Below are 21,721 nucleotides of genomic sequence, written 5' to 3'. Positions count from 1 at the left end.
GATTTGGGGAAAGTTCTGTCTTTCTTGATTCATTGGAATACTTTCAATAAGATTGGATCAGTTCCTTCTTTGATGCTTTGTAAAACTTCACTGTAAAACCATCTAGTCCAGGACTTTTTTTGTGGGTAGTTTTCTTATAATGGAGTAGATATCCTGAGTTGTTATTGGTCTATTTAATGCCTCAATTTCTTTGTGTTTAAACCAGAAAACCCTCCATTTTATTTAGGCTTTTGAGTTTGTTTCCATACAGGTATGCATAGTAATCTCTGATAACTTTTTTGTAATTCTTCATAGTCTGTTGTGATTTGATCTTTTGCATTACTGATGGTGTTTATTTGGATATTTTCTCCATTTTTCTTGATCAGTTTGGCTAGGGGTCCGTCAATCTTGTTTGTCCTTTCAAAGAACCAGTTTTTAGTTTCATTGATTTTTTTCTATGATATTTTTGTCTTCTATGTCCTGTTTTAGGCTTTTATTTTGGTGATCTGAATTCTTCTGCTGAAGTTAGGATTTTGGTGATCTTGTATTTCCAGCTCCCTTAGGTGATTTGTTAGGTTGTTAACTTGTGATCTTTCTGTTTTTTTAATGTGTGTTTGTAAAGAAGTGAATTTCCCTCTCAGTACTGCTTTCAAAGGATCCCTGAAGTTTTAGTAAGATGTGTCTTTGTTTTCTTTTGTTTCCAGAAGTCTTTTAATTTCTGCTTTGATTTCCATGTTGACCCAGAAGTTCTTCAGCATCATGCTGTTTAATGTTCATGTGTTTGTGGGTTTGGGGGTATCTTTGTTGGTGTTGCTTTTTATTTTTATTTCACTGTGGCCTGAGAAGGTGCACAACAGTATTTCAATCTTATGACATACTTTTTAATGCTTTTTATGCTTTCATGCTTTTTATTTGTGTATGCTTGATTTATGACTGAGGATGTGGATAATATTGGAATACCTTTCATGTGGTGATGAGTAGAATGTGTATTCCATGGTTGTTGGAAGGAGTGTTCTGTGGGTATCTATTAAGTTCATTTGGTCAAGTATCAAGTTGAGGTTCTGGATCTCCTTGTTGATTGCTTTGATGATTTATCTAGGGTTGTTAGTGGTATATTTAAGTCCTTAGTAATAATAGTGTTAGAGTCAACATCTTTTTTAAGTTTACCTATAAACTGCTTTATAAGTGTTGGTACTCCTATTTTACTTGCATATATGTTTAGGATGAATATTTCTTGTTGATGCACTGAGCCTTTTATCATTATGTAGTGACCTTCTGTATCTTTTTAAATTTTTGATGGCTTAAAGGATGTTTTGTCTCATATTAAGATTACAACTCCTGCTTTCTTTTGTGCTTCATTCTCCTGAAAATTTATTTTCCATCCTCTTACTTTGAGTCTGTGAGTGTCTATTCTGGTGAGATGAGTCTCCTGGATATTGTCGTATCGTGTTTTTTTAAGTCCAGTTTGCCATTCTAAGTTTTTTTAGTGGTGCACTTAGTCCATTCACGTTCAGGCTAATTATTAAGATGTGAAAGTTGATCCCTGTCATCAGGTTGTTAAAGGGTTTGTTGTTGGTTTTCTTTTGATTTTTGAGTTGATATATGTGTGTGTTTTCAATCTTTTTCCTGCATCTTGGGAAGAGTATGTGGCTTTGTTTTTTTTTTTTTTTTTTTTTTTGACTATTTGTTTTTTGTTTTCTTTCTTCTGTGTTTAATTCTTTCTTAAGCATTTCTTGTAGAGCTGATCTAGAGGCAGTGTAAACTTTTAGGGATTGATTCTCCATCACTGATGAAGCTTAGCTTAGCTGGGTACTTTTGGTTGGAATTGTTTATCTTTGAGAACTTTGAAGATTGGACTCCAGACTGTTCTAGCCTGTAATTTTTCTGTAGATGTCTGCTGCTATCCTAATTGGTCTTCCCTAATAAGTATCCTGACCTTTCTCTCTTGCTCATTTCTCTCTTGTTTTTTCTTTTAAAGCTATTTTGTGTAAGTGAATTACAATGTATCTAGTAATTCATTTGATGTCTTTCAGGGGTTCTCTGAATTTCTTGTGTTTGAATGGTCAGGTCTCTGATGAGATGAGGGTGGCTTTCTTGGATACTTTAATGAAATGTGTGTTCCAGGGTGGTCTCTGTTTCTCTATCTTCCTCAGGAATGCCAATTAATCATAGGTTCAACCTCTTGATATAATCACACATCTCTTGAGGCTTTGTTCTGTCTTTTTAAGCTTCTTTTTATGTTTTTAATAGTTTGGGTTAGTTTCATATCTTTGTCCTCAAGCTCTCAGATTCTTTTTTCTGCTTGGTTAATTCTGCTTTCCATGCTTGTCAGTCTGTTATTAATTTTGTTTACTGTATGTTTTATTGCCGCTATCTCAGTTACCAGCTCCTTCATTCTTTCCTATTGTCTCTCTCATTTATATTCCTTCTCTTGATATCATATTAATATCTTGATATCTGGATTTTTAGTTTGGGACCAGTTGTTCTGGGGGCTCTTCATTATTTGAGTTCTGAATTCTGTATTCTCAGATGTGGTCTTCTCAAGGAGTCTATATGGGGCCTGCATTCTTCCTTGGTTCTTCTTCATTTGTGATGATTTTCCTCCCTTTTTTCCCCCCTTCTTCAATTCCATTGCTCAGTTAAAAGAGGAGTATCTTCCACTTGTTTGCTCCCCATTCTTCCTCATGTAGATCCTCTGGATTTGTTCAATTTTGAAGCTGGGTTGGGTATGGGGACTGTGCTTTTTACAGTTTTGAGATTTGATTAAAGTATGATGGGGGAATGGTGGCTCAGAAGTTATCTGCAGATCACAGTATCTGCTGACAGGTATATGGACCCCTTGGACCCCACTTCCCACCACCTTACAATCTGCCCATGTAGTAGGGGTGTATGTATGCCTACTGAAAGGAAAATGAGATAAGAAAAAAATGGAAAAAGGAAGAAGGGAGACAAAAGGAAGATGAAGAGAGAGGTGAAGAAGGAAAACAGACAAGCACACCAAGTAACACACAAACAAACAAGCAAAAAACAAAAATATACAAGCAAACAAACATACAAATAAACTTGATGATGCACTCACCCTCAAAAATACCCGTACACAAATAAAAAAACTAAAAAGGACCAGCCCTCCCCCCAAAAAAAAGAAATACTAAAGCAGAAACAGCGAGAGCAAAATAAATCCCTCTATGGCCATTTTTGGAACTTCAGATTCCTTTCCCAAGCCACACAGTGGCTTCTGGCTGCCATTGCTGCAGGGACTAGGCTCCAGTCTCCAGGCCCTCCCTTCCACTCTGGGGGCAGGCTGATCCAGTAGCTCTTAGCATGGATCAGATGCCCCATGGACTGCTGTGGGGGGAAGGTGAATCAGATCCAGACTTATGCAATCCATCCACTGCTTCTTCTGCCTCCACGTCCCCCACTCAGATCAAATGTGTCCATGCCTGGTCTAGCATGGAGGTGAGGTATCCCTCCAAGTTTCTTCTCTGGATCATCAATGGTTGATCCCAGAGAGGTGAAGAGTTTGCCTCTGGGTCCTAGGTTGGAGACTGAACAAAGCTGGGGGGCCAACATAGGTCTCTGTCAAGTCCCAGGACAGAGAAAAGGGCAGTGCTTAGTGTCTCCTTGGTAGTGGTGGGGCTCAGCTCCAGATTTCCTTGCCATGTCCTCTCCACAGTTCCCTCTGCCAGTGCTCGGCCCACTGCTGTGGATGGTGGTGTGGGTCAGGTGCCAGGTGCTGGGGAGCAACCGTGGGATGATGATGATACATATATTCACATGCACGCATGTAGATTCACACGCCCGGGCTGGTCTTGAACTCCTGGGCTCCAGCGATCTCCCCGCCTCGGACATCTGCTGCCTTCTCCCAAGAAACTCCCGAGAATGGCTGACAATCATGCATGCTGGGGGTTCCAATCTCAGGGCAGTGGTGGATTGCAACCACTTCTGGAGGGGAGCCCTGGGTGCTAGATCCAAAATATCCCCCCAGATGGTCTTTTACTCACCCAACAGCACTCACCCACTCACACAGACTGTCTTTTTTTTTTTTTTTTTGAGTTGGAGTCTCACTCTGTCGCCCAGACTGGAGTGCAGTGGCTGCTACCGGCTACTGCAGCCTCAACCTGCTGGCTCCCGCGATACTTTCGCCTCCTCAGCCTTCCAAGTAGCCCAAATTACAGGCGCTGTGCCAGACTGTCGTTAAGGACACTCACCCTTTCAAAGATTTTTACTCTCTCTCTGGTTCTGTCGCTATCTTGCCTATCTATAATCTTTTTTATTTTTAAGTTTACCACACGGTGTTTTGGAATTTGGAATATTGTTAATAATTTATTTTTTACATTTAATGTTTATATTCTAATCATAATATTTGCAAGTTGCATGTGTTTTTATAACCAGATGTCTGTAGATTAGATTTTCTAGAAAGCAGAAACTAAGGCAAGGATTTCAATAGTGACATTATTTGGGTAATACATGCTCTGATAAATAAAGAAAAAAGATTGTGAGTCAAAGAAAGAAGCAAATCAAAACAATGGCATATTCTAGTGCAATTTAGCTTTGGAATTATCTGCCAGATAATTACAAATGGAATTTGACCTCACTATTAAGAAGACATATTTAATCAGTTGTGTTGGGGAGAGTTGGATCAAAATTAAATAAAAAACACAGATAGAATTCAGTGCTACCAGACATGCAAATATGAATTTTACAGAAGGATAAAATCAGAGAGAATTTACATTTATAATAACATATATTTTTAAGCACAAATTTTAAATGTTAATTTTATTTAAATATACAGTCTAATGGGATATAGACCTAACTTATAGTGGCTTGAGTTTACATTTGCTACATTTTCAGGAATTTTGCAGGATATCTATTAAACCATTGGTGATTTGAAATAAGCTATAGCAGAAGTATTTACACCATAAAAATTGCCATGCTATACATCAAGGCTTATCTTTTCCTTATAAAAATCAGTTGGTAAATATTTACTAGTACACCACAGATAGTAACATTTCAAATGAAATATAAATAATTTTTTAAGATTTATTTTATTAAAAGAGTGACTGACAAAGTGAAAATTTATTGCCAATTTATAGACTAAGTTTGATGATGAGGTTGATATCAAAAGATTGTGAATAACTAAAAGGACATAAAAAAAGTTTTTTGATTACAGGACCTGTTTTTATTTCATGCACAAGGTTAATATTTTTCATTATTCCTATTTGTGAAAATATAACAGGTAGCAAAGAAAAACTATTTTATGTGTATTTTTTATTTACAATGACTTTTTTTATCCTGCATCTCCATTATTAGAAAAATAATACTATAGAAAAGTTGATGTTTGTCAAATTATGTCATACTTGACTTGATATACAGAATGGCTTCTTCATTTTGTCCCCCCAGACACTAATTATTATAAATCTTGAGTGCTCACCCTGTTAGCAATCATCTCATTAGATGGTGCAAAATGTTGCAGGTCTTTTCTAACTCAAAATGAAGTCACATCAGAGTTATCACAGCAATCTTATCCATTCATTGATTTCTCGTCAGCCAAAGGATTGACTTCAAGACATCTTCTAGTTCTTCAGGGTTTTATTTGGATTATAAGATTGAAGGCTTTGTTTCTTTGTATTTGATGAAAGTAATTACTCCTGATTCTCCATTCTTGGGACATAGTATCACTAAAGTTGTCAAAGTTCACCTGGTAATAATGCAGAATAAAGGTGTGTTTACTTTATGGTTCTAACTTCGAGAATCTATTGATAAATGTTTTTAATATTTTATATAAACTATTCAAAATCATTTTAAGCTTATAGGGTGTTTATTTTTTAATTTTAAATGTTTAGTATATTTCATTTTAAAAAATAATGATAGATGTCAAGTGCATTAAAAAGTGTCTTCATAAAAGTGCTTTATAAAATAAGTGTTATTGTTACACCTTTAACAACTTCCCATGATTAGTCAGATGATTTAGGAAGATTATCTCAGCTATCTGTTGAGTAAAAAATAAATTTTTTCATTTTAATAAAATTTCATAGAAGGAAAACATTAAAATATTTTATATTTTGAACAAAATAAAGATAACAGAATAGCTGCTATAATCTTACATATCAAAATCTTTTGCAGCCTTTATTTTTAGAGACAAAAGAATCTATTAAAATCTAATTGATTTTTATTATTGCACTTAAAACTTATTTGAAAATGGTACTCATGGTGACATTATCAAATTCTTACACTTTTGCACATATTATTCTTTTTTTCTGGTTAAGCTTGAGGGTTTGGGGTTTTGTTTTGTTTATTCCTAGAGGGAAAATATTTGACTAATAGAGAATAAAGAATTCCCATCCTTTGAAAGTGTTTTCTGCCACTTCGTCACGTAGGCATATATATGAACTATATAATCATATAGATCTTAAAACGGTTCAAATCCCTTCTGAACTTAATATAATTTTATTTACATAGGCACTTATTACTGCAGTACCTTGAATTCTGGAGAAAAAAATTAAGTTGATGAAATAGTCATCAAATTTGGCCTGACATGGTGGCTTACACCTATAATCACAGCATTTTGGGAGGCGTAGGTTGTAGGATCACTTGAGTCCAGGAGTTTGAGACCAACCTGGGAATCAAAGTGCATGCATGGTGGCTAGTGCCTGTAGTCCCAGTTACTCCGGAGGCTAAAGTGCAAGAATTGCTGAGCCCAAAATGTTGAGGCACTGGTGAGCCGTGGCTGTGCCATCGTACTCTAGCCTAAGTGACAGAGTGAGACTCGTAATCAAAAGTAAAAATAAAAATAAACAATACCAAATATAAATGTGGAATCTCTCACTGAGGAGAGTATTGTAGCTGTCTGAGCCTCACTTACAAATGGATAAAATTCCCTCTCAAAGCTGAAGACCAGTCACTGGTACCAATTTTAAAGAGACAGAAATTTTTCTCAGGGCTAAAAGGCAGCAGGAGTAGTAATATCATCACTTGGAACCTTGATACACATCAAAGGAAATGAAGCCCTATGGCTGGAAAAATTACATGGATACCATAGACCAATAATTTTAAATATTAAAAGACTCTTTTCAAGCTAAGGACAATTTGTAGTTATAAGCAGACAGCCCAAGGTTAGCAAGCACTGAGAAAAAATGAGTCCCTTGAATCCAAGATTTTTTTTTTTTTACTGTCAAGCCTCCTAAGAATTAAAATGACTCATCTAATTCTTACAGATTAATGTGATTTTTTTGCCATTGCCCTGTGTGCTTTTGCGTCACTTTGTGTATATATTTTTAAAATAAACTTTCTTCGACCCTATTTTTATAGTATAAGTTGAAGAACAGTGTCAAATTTTAATATGAATAGAAATGCATTGTTGATTGGGGTGTCTCTAGACTATTTCTAACCTCATATTTAAGTTGATATTCAAATATGAAGTCTCATTTTCTTTCTTAATAAAAGCTACCTCATTTAGCAACCAGTCTAAGCTTTTGTTGTGTCAACCTGATAATATAAGCAGATACTTAAAGGTTCTGATTTATGAGGGTTTCTTTAAAAGATAGCTTGTGTGTAAGTCTTCAATCTAGAGCATTTGCTGGCTTGGTTTCTAACAATGGCTCATTAAAATGAGTGAAACTAATATAAAACTTACCTTGAAACAGTTCCCTGGTTGAACTCTATTCTCAAAGGATTTTCTAATTTGCAATTTTTATTTTAGACTTTGACCAAGACATTAAAAAGAAATAACATGTAGGACTCTTTGCAAATACTCTTTCAAAAGTGGAATAGATTTATGGTTCTTACATGATTAAGACACTGTGGTCATATCTTTTATTTATAAAGGAAGAGAATTCAACATGATTTGTAATAATTAAATGACACTTTGAAAATTATGATTCAGTAAATGTTCACTACTTCCAAATACTGGGGTAATCTTGTACATTTTGAAACCAGGTGATGTGCAGTCATATGCATAAACCTTTGCAAGTTTATCTTTTCTAGTATGAATATTTGATGTGAACAAAATAAGCTCCCTGCCTATGTTTTTGGCTTCTATCTTCTGCCATTTTTACTTACAGTACAATTTAATTTAAATATATAATTATTGTCTTCTGCAATCTGAGCCTTAAAACATGAAGTCAAATCTTAGCAAACATTATTCTTAGCTTCTGGGGTGTGTTCTGATTAACTGAATTTCTGATAAAATTGAGATGAAGATATAACATTTTAATTATAAAAATCTAAAATATGCTGGTCTATTTTCTATCTTTATATACTGAACTCAGTTCAATCCATTTTTCTGTAATTCATTGCTTTTTACTGTACCTCAGGGTCATCAACTTGAACATAAATTATAATTTTATAAAGCTAGATGAAAAATATAAGACTGCAAAAGTTGTGACTTCAGAACACACTTGAGAAGCTGCTTTATTAATAAACTTCTAAATCACCTTGTTTTCCCTGATCATTAGCTTCTTCCTTTTAAAAAGTATTAAAAAACTTGTCTTTAGAAATATTATTTGAGGATTCCTATTAGTTGAGATTCACTTCATCAAGGTTTTACTTTAAAAATTATTAAAAAACCAAAAAAATGAATATATTATGACTAAAAACAGTTAATGTCTAGATTGTTGTCTTAATTTTTTAAAAGGCAAAAGATGTGGCTGGTTTCATTATTTCTTAAGACGATAGAAAGTTAGGAGATTAGAGGTTCTCCAATGACTTCTTATTGCTGACTCTATCTGGTTTGGGATCTACAAATTATTTGATACACCAAGAAAGTAATCTAAATCACATTTTGGTAATGAACCTATGTACAATAAATCAGATCCCATTTTTACATTTGTTTACTGGTTGATATGGAAATATGTATGTAAACTGAATTTGTAAATGACCTTGCTCAGCTACCTAATTTCATGTACCGAATAGCTAAAGCTGTCCCAAGTAGGATTCACCAAGACTTTAAACAAAAATCATAGTATGACTAAGCCATCACTGTACTAATAGAAGTTTTGATTCCAAGGGTAGCTCAGACCACACGTGTAGTATAGCAAAAGTTCCATCTGGAAATAATTCACTGTTATTGCTTCTTATCACAACTGCTGAGAACTTTTTTTTTTAATAAAGTATAAATGAATCATAGGACAGACTGAGTATGCTCATTAAACTATAAAAACTTGTTAGGTGATCACCTTACCATGCAAAATAGATGTCTAATAGAGGCAAGCTAGATCATGTGAGCCCATGGTATGAATGTGACATGTGAAGAGAGAAATCGACTGAAATCTGTCTGCATTACACTAGGAAATTACATATTCTTCTTAAAGTAAAATAAACACTTGACAAAGCTGTTAATCATCCCTAGTGGAAAGGATTTACAGATTCAATATTAAGATGATGAGCTTCCCACTGGTCTTAGAAGCGCTGTAGTCAAATGAATCCATTTTCCTCTGAAATCATTTAGATAAAAATTATATTCACATAGAAGAATATAAATGGCTTGAATGCGAAAATGTCACTTTAAAAATGCATTGCCCCTTCTGTGGACTTCTATTAGATTTCAGTTAATATTTGGTTAAGAAAGAAAGATATCAAAACCAGGCCACTTTCTTGAATGGGGAAATAACTATCCTATATATTTCCTGCAAATAAGAGAATGAGACTAGGAATGACAACAGAGGCAAGTACATACATATCTCAAATTCACTTCATATTTATGTGTGTAACTCAACCATAAAAGAATACACATTTTCATCTGAATTACCCCATAAAACCTCTCTCTTACATTTTAGGGTAAATCAAAATAGTGTTTCACTGATAACATATTTGGAAATTTACCTGCAGTGATATTGTAGCTGGTAACTCCTATACAAACAGACAATCTCTAGAAGTTGTCCATTCACAAAGAGATTATAGAATTTAGTTATTAAGGATGTGTGCAGTGCAATATAAGTGCATTTGTTTCCTAGGAAACAAACTAGCACTGTGTCACTGAAGAAATTTGTAAGCATTAAAATATTCTGTAATCAGGCCCCAGGAGAACATATTAAATTTTTTAAAAGGAATAAATATTTGACATTGCAGCCATTTTCTAAATATACTTAGAGATGAGGCCTGCTGTCAAGGGGCTCTTTCTAGAGTGAGGAGAAAAAATGATATGATAGGTGAGCCAGGTACATACTTTGACAGGGCTTATCCAGAAGGAAGGATTAATGCAGGTATAGGTTTGAAAGATTGAAGTCATTTGAAACCATGAGGTGGGAATGGTAATTACAATAAGAAAAAGGTATACTCATTTTAGAATAAACATTGAGAGGCAGGGATGAAAGGATAGAAATTCAAAACACAATCCTCTTTAAATCAAGAGGGAACAATCAAAGAAAAAATTAACATATTCTCGAGAGGCACTATTACAGGTGGTCAGACTAAGTAAGTAGTCATCTAAATGATGCTATCTGCTGGGTAATTAAAGGCAAAACAGTTCCAAAATGTGTTAGTTGTATGCCTATCATGGTGCCTGAAATCTCCACCAATGAGCTATATTTTTGAGAGTTCTTCTGGATCTTTATGACTATGAATGAGGCTAAAATATTTTCATGGGGCATTATATTACAGTGAAACAGAGAAGACAGAAAGTTTGGATCTGGGCTCAATTTTCTCATCTGGAAATAGAGATTATAATATCTGCCTCATAGGGTTATTGAAAGATATGCTATTTAAAAATTCAATATATGAGATGAAATAAGTTTTTCATAAATAGTAAGCATTCAAAACGTGATAGTAGTTTTTGTCTTCACCATTGAAAAACAGGCACATATTATTAAGAATTACGTGTGTTCAAGCAACTGCTGTGCATGTTGTCTTCATTTTTAGTGAGCTTTTGAAAATATTAGATAAAAATATAAACAAATGAATATACAATATGTAGTACATCTGACAATTATTTTTTCTCTGAAGAAAATCGAGAAAAACATGAAGAGATAGAAGTTCTATTTTAGATGTGATTAAAAAAAAAAAAAGAATGGCTTTTTGTGCAGAGGGTATTTGAGAAGAAAAGTATTACAAGATAGAAAAAGCCAGTGCAAAGCCTTGGAGGGTTGAGCATGCTTGCTGAGCAAGAAGATCAATGTGTGGTTAAAAAGAAGAGTGGAGATAGAAATAGAAGGAAACAGAGGAGGTACTTAGAAGCCAGAAACTATTAGCGTTTAGAGTCCATGCTCAAGGCTTTAGATTTTATTCTATGTATGATGCGAGGTTATTAAAGACTGTTCAGATAATGTCATGAGTTGATTTGTCTTTAGTCCATGGGATATAGAGCAAGTATATTTGATTGGTGGATAGAACTGTGAGGTCAAGGACAGGGCTTTGTTAATGTATATCAGCAGATTGGGCAGAAAATGGAATTAAGTGACTGATAAGAGCTTTGTTTCATTTGCTGACTGAGGACACTAGGCACTTCTTGGTGTCAGGTGTTAAAAGGGAGTAGAAGGGTTTAAGTTCTGGGTGTTACAATTCGTGAACAACGTCTTTATCTTCAGGACACAACTTCCAGATATTACCATACCACTATGCATAAGAGTAGATCTACAGATTTAATTCACATAGAGTCCACACCATTGCTGAATATACTGTTTTTCTTTTTCTCCAGTAATCTTGTGTGGCCACAAACACTGGTAGTCACACATGCTCCTTATTAAAGAAAAAGAAATATTAAAAGGTCAGCTTTTGACGTTATTATCTCTATAATATATAAAGGGAGAACAGCATGGTGTACAGAGAGAAACAAAATATTTAAAATCTGAATCTAGAGGAGAAATTGGAATTTCTTTTCTTTTTTTTTTTAATTGGAGTCTCACTCAGTCACTCAGACTGGAGTGCAGTGGCCACTCCTGGCCACCGCAGCCTCGACCTGCTGGGCTCCAGTGATCCTTCCACCTCAGTCTTCCAAGCAGCTGGAACTAGAGGCGCACACTACCACGCCCGGCTAATTTTTTAGTTTATTGTAGAGATGAGGTCTCGCCAAGTTGACCAGGCTGGTCTCGAACCCGTGGGTTCAGGCAATCCACTCACCTCGGCCTCCCAAAGTGCAGGATTACAGGCTGAGCCACCGAGCCTGACTGGAGTTTATTTTCATTTGGGAAAATCTGAGATATTCTGTTTTACAGTATATGCATTGATCAGAAGGCCTCAGCCATGAGCAAAAATTATTGAAATTGATCTATGCAAATATTTTCCATTGGCAAAGTTATGTGAATATGAGGATACAAGTAATTGCTTATGTAATAAACAAAGTATAAAAATAACATGATCACAGTTAAACAGGAGACTGTAGACATATGGGAGCAAGTCAAGAAGAAAAGTATAAAAATAAGATTCAAAGCAGAGGATAGATATAAAATACAAATATGTATGTGAACTATCAAAGAACATAAAATGTGGCCATTTCACCATAAAATGATGTATAAATACTTACTTTAGGCAAATTAGAACTAGAATTTCTCATGGAGAGACATTTGATTAATTTTTGAAAACTCAAACTTAAATTCTGGTTATCTCATCTACATCAAATGTCTACAGTTTCCAAAGCATCTTTATTGGACCTTTGGTTATCAATTTGACATTATATCTTGTTTTCAGCTGTCTATTGAGAAGAGGATAAGAAATGGGTGAAGACTGGTGAAGTGTTAAGCTCTAGCTACTTTTACAGAACTACATAATGAGGCCATGAAAGCACCTGTCTATTCTAATACCCTGATCCCTGACCAGTAAGTTTTATCAAATATATATAGTCTCTGGTTCATATATATAGAGAGAGTAATAACTCTATAACTCTATAGAATAATAAAAAGAAAACTCATAGTTACATATTGAAGTAAAACTTCCAGAATGCGTTAGAACTTCTCTCTCCAAAACAGGAGCCACTAGTCACAGGTGACTATTGCAATGCTTGAAATGTGGCTAGTCTGCATTGAAATTTTCCTTAAGTGTAAATACACACCTGATTTCGAAGATTACAAGACAACAACAACAAAAAAGTAAAATAAAAAAGACTGTAATAGATTAATTAATAGATTTATATATTAATAGATTTATATATATTTACATGTGAATAATATTATGAAAGTTTGTTTAAATAAAATACATTTTAAAAAGTAAACACTACTGTTTCTATTTACTTTTTTACTATGGTTTCTAGAAAATTTAAGATTACAAATTAGCTAATACTGGTGACTTGCATCATATTTCTATTACTTAGTATTGTATTAGAACTTTACTGAGATGGCCTTTAGTTTGACCAACATAATATGCATTGGAACAAAAAAAGTGTGTTGGCTAGAATAAGAGAAGTGTTACATTGGTGTCAAATCTGAGTCCAAATCTAAGCTTTATACAAATGCTGCTTGACTTATGATGGTTCTATTTAACAATTTTTTGACTATACAATGGAGCAAGAAGCAAATCACATTTAGTGAAATCTGTTCTTCAGGTTCTCATAAAAGCTTCTGTTTTTCACTTTTAGTAAAGTATTTAATGAATTATATGAGATATTCAATGGTTTATTGTAAACTAGGCTTTTTGTTAGATGATTTTGCCCCACTGTAGGCTAATGTAAGTGTTCTGAGCATGTTTAAGGGAGACTAAGTTATAATTTCTGCAGGTTAGGTGTATTAAACATATTTTGACTTATAGTATTTTTAACTTATGATAGATTTGTTAGAAAATAATTCCTTTGTAAGTTGAGAGGCAACTGTAATTTATTTGTTTGTTTACTTATTTATTTAGAGTGGAAGCTTCACTAAAATAACCTCATTGTAAGTTGAGGGGCAACTGTAATTTATTTATTTATTTATTTATATAGAGCTGAATTCTCACTCTGTTGCCCAGGCTGGAATGCAGTGGCATGCTCATGGCCACCGTAGCCTCCATCTGCTGGGCTTAGGCAATTCTGCCTCAGCCTTCTGAGCAGTTGGAACTACAGGTGTGCATCACCATGCCTGACTAATTTTTTTTATTTATTGTAGAGACAAAGTCTCACCTAGCTGTCCAGGCTGGTCTCAAACTCCCAGGTTCAGACAATTCTCCCCCACCCCACCTCCCAAAGTGCTGGGATTACAGGCATGTGCCACCACACCCAGCCAGTAATTTAATAATTATGTGATTATGATTTTTTGTTTCATATGTCTGAACTTCAAGAACTTTTAATCTGTAAATAAAAATAATAATACTAGAGGCTTAAGGCTATGAGAAATGTACTAGTCCCTGGTTCATTATAAGGCAAATTAATTTTTTTCTTATAGCAACAGAAAAGAGAAAATTAAACTCAGCTCACCCTTTCTCAAATAACTAGGTTTATGTTGGCAGATGTATTTGTTAGTTTCTCTAAGCTTCAGTTAATTCAGGTGCAAAATGGAGATAATAATCTTAAAATTGCTTTGAACATAGGTGTCTCTGCAAATCAGACATAGATGTCTGAGTTCTTTTAACTCCAAATATTCAATGTCCGTGATTATATTTCAAATGACTCAGAATAATAGAAACATTATTTTCAATTTCTGGCAAGATAGAATGCAATTGGGAAGACTGTGAGAGTCTCTGAAAAAATGAGTATCCATAAAGACTCTCTGTGTGAGTGGGTGTGTACTGCTTGGTGAGTGAAAGTCTGTCTGAGGGGAGACTCGTGTTCATGCACTCAGAGTTCTCTTCCAGAGGTGACTGCAACTCCCCATCACCCTGAGATTAGAACCCCTAGTGTGCAGGGTTGTCTGCTGACTTGGGGATCTCTTGAGAAGAGGCACCGGAAAGGAACTGATCCTTAACACCTGGTGCCTAGCCCACACCATCACTTGTGACAGTAGAGTGGCATGAGCCCCAGAACTGTGGAGAGAGCAGGTCATGGAAAGCTAGAAATAAGCCCTGCCACCAGTGAGGAAACTCTGAACCAGTACCATTTTCTCTGTCCCAGGACCAGGCAGAGACCTGCATTGCTAGGTGCATTGCCCCACCTAGCTCCTCTCAGCCTCCAACCTGGGACCTACAGGTTATCTCCTTATCCAACTTGAAGAGACAGATGCCCCTCCCCCACACTGGAACAGACACAGACACATAGATCTGAGTGGGAGACTTGACAGCAGAGGCAGCAAACCAGGTGAGTCAAGATCTGATCCACCCTCCTCCCACAGTAGTCCATGGGGCATCTGACCCATGCTGATAGCAACCCTATCGGTCTGCCCTGAGAGCAGAGGGGAGGGGCTCGAGACCAGAACTGAAAGAAAGATGGAGTTACAGGAATGACCTCAGAGCAAGGTTTTTTGTTTGTTTGTTTTGCATTTTTTTGTTGTTGTTTTAGTTTTTTTCTCTTCTTTCTTCTTCTCTGTTTTAGATTACATTTTCATACTTGCTTTGTTCATGCTATTTTAATGCTGTTTTTAAAGACTTCCTGTTTGCATATGGGTATTTTTGAGGGAGAATACATCAACAGGGGGGTTTTGTTGGTATGTGTGTTTTATGATTATCTGTATTTTTTTATCTTTTCTGTTTTTGTTTGTGTCTCCCTTTATTTGTTAGTTGGTACAACTATCTGTTTTCCCTCTTCTTCTCTCTCTCCACATTCTTCTCATCATCCTCCTTCCTTTTTCCATTCTTTTCATTTTTTTAACCTCATTTTACTTTTAGGGGGGAAACCTATATGCCCACTGCATGGATGTATTGTAAGATAGTGGGAAGTAGGTTACAGGGGCCCCACACACCTGTCAGCAGATACCGGGATTTGCAGATAATTCCTGAATCACATCTCCCCCCTCAATTAAATCTCAAGACTGCAAAAAGTACAGTTCCCCACCCACAGCCCAGCTTCAGAATTGAATAAAGCTAGAGGATCTATATAAAGAATAGGAGATTGAGCAAACAGAAGTAAAAGCAATGCCCCCATCCCTGTAAAACAAAATTAAAGAAGAGGGAAAAAAAAAAAGGAGGAGGAGGAGGAAAATCTACACAAATGAAGAAAAACCAAAGGAAGAATATGGTTTCACACAGACCCCAGGAAGTCAACTACTGAGAAAACAGAATTCAGAACTCAAACAATGAAAAGCCCGCAGAATGACTGGTCTCAAACCACAAAGCAAGATATCAAGATATTAATAGAGAGAATAAATAGAAAAGATGAGAGAAAAGAAGAAAGAATGAAGGAGTTGATAACTGAGATAACAGCAATAAATAATACAGTGAAAGAAATAAAAAACAAAATGATAAGCATGGAAAGCAGAATTAACCAAGCAAAAGAAAGACTCTCAGAGCTTGAGGACCAAAATATGGAACTAAACCAAATTGTTAAAAACATAGAGCAGAAGCTTAAAAAGACAGAACAAAACCTCCAGGGATGAGCAATTATTTCAAGAGGCCGAGCCCAAGATTAACTGAAATCCCTGAGGCAGATAGAAAGACAAAGACCACCCTGGAACAACATTCCATAAAACTATCCAAGAAAACTTCCCTCAACTCATCAGTGATGTAATCATTCAAACACAGGAGATTCAGATAACCCCTGCAAGACAACAAATGAGAAGATCAACTCCTAGACACATAATAATTTGCCTACACAAAGTAGATATAAAAAATCCCAAAGTAGCAAGAAGAAAAATCAGACTACCTACCAGGGAAGACCAATTAGAATGGCATCAGAAATATCTACAGAAACACTTCAGCCTAGGAAAACTTGGAGACCAATCTTCAAAGTTCTCAAAGATAAACAATTACATCCAGGAACTACCTACCCAGCTAAACTAAGCTTCATCAGTGATGGAGAATTAAAATTCTTCCCAGACACTCAATCCCCAAGAATTTATTGGGCCTCCAAGACCAGCTCTACAAGAAACATTTAATAAAGTGTTAAACACAGAGGAAAGGAAAAAAAAAGAAAGACAATGCCCTTCACAAGAATGTAGGAAAAAGGTTGAGAACACACATGAATCAACGCAAACATCCAAAGGAAGACAACAAACAAATAAACAAATGAACAACAGTAACAATAACACAAAATAAGAACCTCATGACAGGGATTTAACTCGCGAATCTCAATAATTAGACTGAATGTGAAAAAGATATAGAATGGCATAATGAATAAAATATCATGAGGCAGCAATATATTGTCTCAAAGAGACGCATCTTACCAGAAGGGACACTCACTGACTCAAAGTAAGAAAATGGGAAACCAAATTTCAGGTGAATGGAACACAAAAGAAAGCAGGAGTTGTGATTTTAATATCAGACAAAATACCATTTAAATAAATAACCTTAGAAAATGCAGGCGTCACCCTTAACGAAATTGGAACTGTCAACCAATTCCTGATCAAAACCCCAAGTGCCCATGCCATAAGAAATAAGATAGACAAGTGGGACCTCATCAAACTGACAAACTTCTGTAAAGCCAAAGAAACCACCAAGAGAGCAGGGAGACAGCCCACAGAATGGGAAAAGATATTTGCCAACTCTGCAAAGGCCTAGCATCTACAGTCTACAAGGAACTCAAACGTACCAAAAAGAAAAAAACAAAGAGCTCCATTACAAAGTGGGCAAAAGATATAAATAGACACTTCTCAAAAGAAGACAAATGAGCAGCCAAGAGTTACACGAGAAAATGTTCAGCCTCACTAGACATCAAAAAAGCACAAATTAAAACCACATTGAGATACCACCTAACTCTAGTCAGGATGGCCATCATCAAAAAAACAACAAATGCTGGAGAGGATGCATGGGAAAAGGGAACACTTCTACACTGTTGGTGGGAGTGTAAACTAGTACAACATCTGTGGAAAAAGGACCTAAAAATCGACCTCCTATATGCTCTGCAATCCCCCTACTGGGAATATACCCGGAGGAACTCAAATCACTATGAAAAAGATACCTGCACACGTATGTTTATTGCAGCATTGTTCACAATAGCAAAAACATGGAACCAGCCAACTTTTCTATCTGCCTATAGAAAAAGGACTGGATTTTAAAAAATGTGGTACATATACATGATGGAATATTACACAGTCATAAAGAAGGACAGAATTATGAATTTCACAGAAACTTGGATGGATTTCGAGTCTATAATACTGAGTGATCTATCACAGAAGCAAAGAACTGATTATCACATATTCTCACTCATAAGAGGATCTTGAACAATTATTGTAATAATAAGAAAAGGATTATCAGCAGTAGGAAACTGCCAGGAGTGGGGGCCAGAATTGGCAGTAGTGGGAATCTACGGGGAGAAGGGGGCACACCTCTTCAACAAGGGTACCTGCATAATGAACATTAGTATACATAACCCTGAATTGTATCCCACATCTTTAAAATAAAGTTGTAAAAATAAAAAATAATAAACAGTAGATGAAACTCCATCTCTGAGTCTCTTCTCTCCCACTCCCTGCTTATTTATCTCCCTTACTTGAAATATTTCCTTCTATCCCTGAACTAAATCCTATGCTTTCTTCAAGGCTGAACTCTAATGCCATGACCACCAATTTTTCCCTGTCCTGCTTTCCACTTAGCATATATATATATATAATGTTTATATTCACACACATATGTGTGTATAAAGATATATATACACAAACATATATGCATGCATATATATATATACACACACATATACATACACACACAAAATTGTTTGTTGAGAATGACATCTCACAATCTGTTATGAAAACTCAATTTAATTTGCTGTAATACATGCAAAATTATAACCATCATAAATTTACTTTTACTATTGCTTCACCTCTTTATTACTAGTATCCAAAATTCATAGCATATACAAGGTGCTTAATAATTATTTGTTGAGGAAATGAATGAATAAATCCTATAACAGAGAATAGAGAGATGATTCCCATATTCATCTGCTTGTCTTGTGTTGTACATTGAAGAAATGGTTAGTGATGACATTTAATCCACATGGCTATAAAGAAATGGTGACTATTTTCCAAATCATGTTTTGTAAAGTCACATTTTAGTGATACCATTCTATGAGGTAAGTTCTTTGTGTTGTTATACCATTCATGAGGTAAGTTCTTAGTCTTTCATTCATAAGCTTAGATTTTATTTATGCAATTGCTTCAAATATACTTTATTACTGCCTTTTAGGAAAAACTTTGCTACTTACTAATATGACATCTAAATTGTTCATGTAATGCTATAATTTTTAAGAATAAGCATTATCTATAGAAGTATTTATATTATTATTAGATTCAGAATTATTTTGCCCCCTGGAGGAGTAAGTACACTTTAGAAACAAGAACCACTCCCCTCTTAGTTTGAGCCTTGAAAATAGATCTTCCATTATACAGCATCATGTCACTTCCAGCTCAACTCCATGAAATATGAGTTCTGACTCAATAACTCTGACTTCTATATAAGCCTGGACACAAGTGCCTGTCATACCATGCATTATATATGAACATACTATATCATGTATGAACATAGAAAGCACAGAAAAAGTGCTGATGGGCAGGTTGGTTTTAAATATTGAAATGGAAATCTGATCATATTACTATTCCCTGGCATAAAATCCTTCATGACCTCCCCACTCCAGAATAAAGAAATAAAACTCTTTACCATGCCCTTCAAGGTCCTATATGGCCCCCCTCTCAGAACCTATTTCATGCTCACCTTTCTGTGCTCATCACCTGCTGGTGTTCCCCTTCCCTGAGTCTGCATCAGTCATGGTCCTCTCTACTGTTAACTTTGAAAATGCCTGGCAATTTTCACCTCAGGGTCTCAGTCTTTACTTTTTTTTTTTTAATCTGCTTGAAATAATCTTTTCAAGACTTGCTTTTTCGCCTCATTTCCAACAAATGTTGCTCTTTGAGGAAGCCTCTCTCTGCATCAGTCTACATAGCATTTCTTCTCTGGTTACCTTGAAGACCATTTCTGTTTTTCTTAAGTTATATATCTCTGATACTATCTTTACTCACTTGTTTTAATTACCTGTGTTTTCTCGCTAAAATAGAAGTGCCATTCAGCCAGGAAACTCAACTTTAACAATCATATTCATTTCAGCTCCAAAACTGAATTGAGTGATATTTATGTACTAATCATGTTGTAAGCTGTAATCAGCTCTGAATCTCCCTTGTATATTCTGCTTTTGATCTTAGAGTTAGCAAATCGGATTTCTGCTTTGTTGACTGGTACTATGTTTGATGCTGCCAACAGAGGAAGAGTAAAAAGCTGGGGGTGGCAATGGCACTTAAACAACTTTCAGGTGGGCTTCTGATTGATTCCCATTTTGGTGGACAGCACCCCAGAAATATCTTCTAGCAGCAGTTCCTATCCACATCAACAGCTAAACTAATCGGGTTTTTGGCGTTTGCAAAAACAGCTTTACTATGCCCTCTTAGAGACACCAGCAGAAGCAGGGCAGTGAACCCTCCTGAGTTCTAGCATCCAGGATCTCTGGGGCCATGCTCCTAGTCAGAGACTCAAATACCAGGCAACTGACCACTCCTCCTCAGAGGAGTCCCTAAATTCTAAATATGGAACTTGTTTCCTTTGCTCCTCATTCCTCTAGGGTTACAAGTAGTAGCCGCTCCCTGCAGTTGTTGCCTTTGCTGTGCCATCGTGTTCTCTTTTTGGACTTTTCAATTATCTGGTTAATAACTTCAAAGTTAGTTACCAATTCTTTGCAAAAAATTTTCTCTGTTAAAATAGTGTGATTTCTGTCTCTCAACTGGACCCTGACTAATTATATATCTATAGCGAGAGAGATATAAATTTCCATAGATGTTTACATAAGTTTTCTAGTTGGATTGCTTGACATCTAACCTATCACTATCCTAGAACTTTTTTTAATTTTTTTGAGTTGGAGTCTCACTCTGTTGCCCAGACTGGAGTACAGTGACCTCTCTCGGCCTCCACAGCCTCGACCTGCTGGGCTCCGGTGATCCTTCCGCCTCAGCCTTCCAAGCAGCTGAAACTACAGGCACGCGCTACCACGCCCGGCTAATTTTTTGATTTATTGTAGAGATGAGGTCTCGCCAAGTTGCCCAGGCGGATCTTGAACCCTGGGCTCAAGCAATCCACTCACCTCAGCCTCCCAAAGCGCAGAACTTTTTTTAAAACTCCTTCATCTTAGATTAGTTGATGGTATTCTATTGTAAATTAGCTTCCCTATAGATGGGAACTAATTTAATGTTTGGTTTTTCAAATTGTCTGTTGCCCTTAAAATTCCTAAATATGACCACTGACAAGATTTATAATAGAGCAATTTTCATGTTTTGTATTGTGTCTTGCCTTGGAAAAGTCACTATACCAGTTCTAATATGCTCGTGGTTTTTGGTTAGTTGACATCACTAAGAAGACACATACTTTTAACATTTGAAAAGGTGATGCTGGAGTATGTGATTCTGAGATTTTTAAATGATTTCCTTGTGGGTGAGAAGCTTCATATCTGAATATTAAAGTTCCTGTCCCCAGAAAACATACCCAGACAAAAACATACACTTGCAAGGAGATATTAAATAGACTGCTGTATTCTAAAAAGATTTTCTAGTAATTATATCTCCATTCCATGTTAACAAAAAACTTCCTAAGGAAAGGATTTATAGTACATTTAAAGATAGAAAGTGGCTATTTGGTCTCACAGGATTTGGAATAAGAACAGCATAGGGAAATTTTGAAACCAAAATAGAGAAGTGAATAGTGATAAAACAGAAAATGTCATTTTGAACCAAATCTAAATCAGAAGAAAAGAGGAAAAAGAGAAGAAATAAAATAGTGAGTATGA

The sequence above is a fragment of the Carlito syrichta genome, unplaced genomic scaffold, assembly GCF_000164805.1.
Source record: "Carlito syrichta isolate Samal-C Ts95f unplaced genomic scaffold, Tarsius_syrichta-2.0.1 Scaffold312208, whole genome shotgun sequence".
NCBI classification, from domain to species: Eukaryota; Metazoa; Chordata; class Mammalia; order Primates; family Tarsiidae; genus Carlito; species Carlito syrichta.
The sequence above is the reverse complement of the archived record's forward strand: the minus strand, read 5'-3'. Positions refer to the sequence as shown.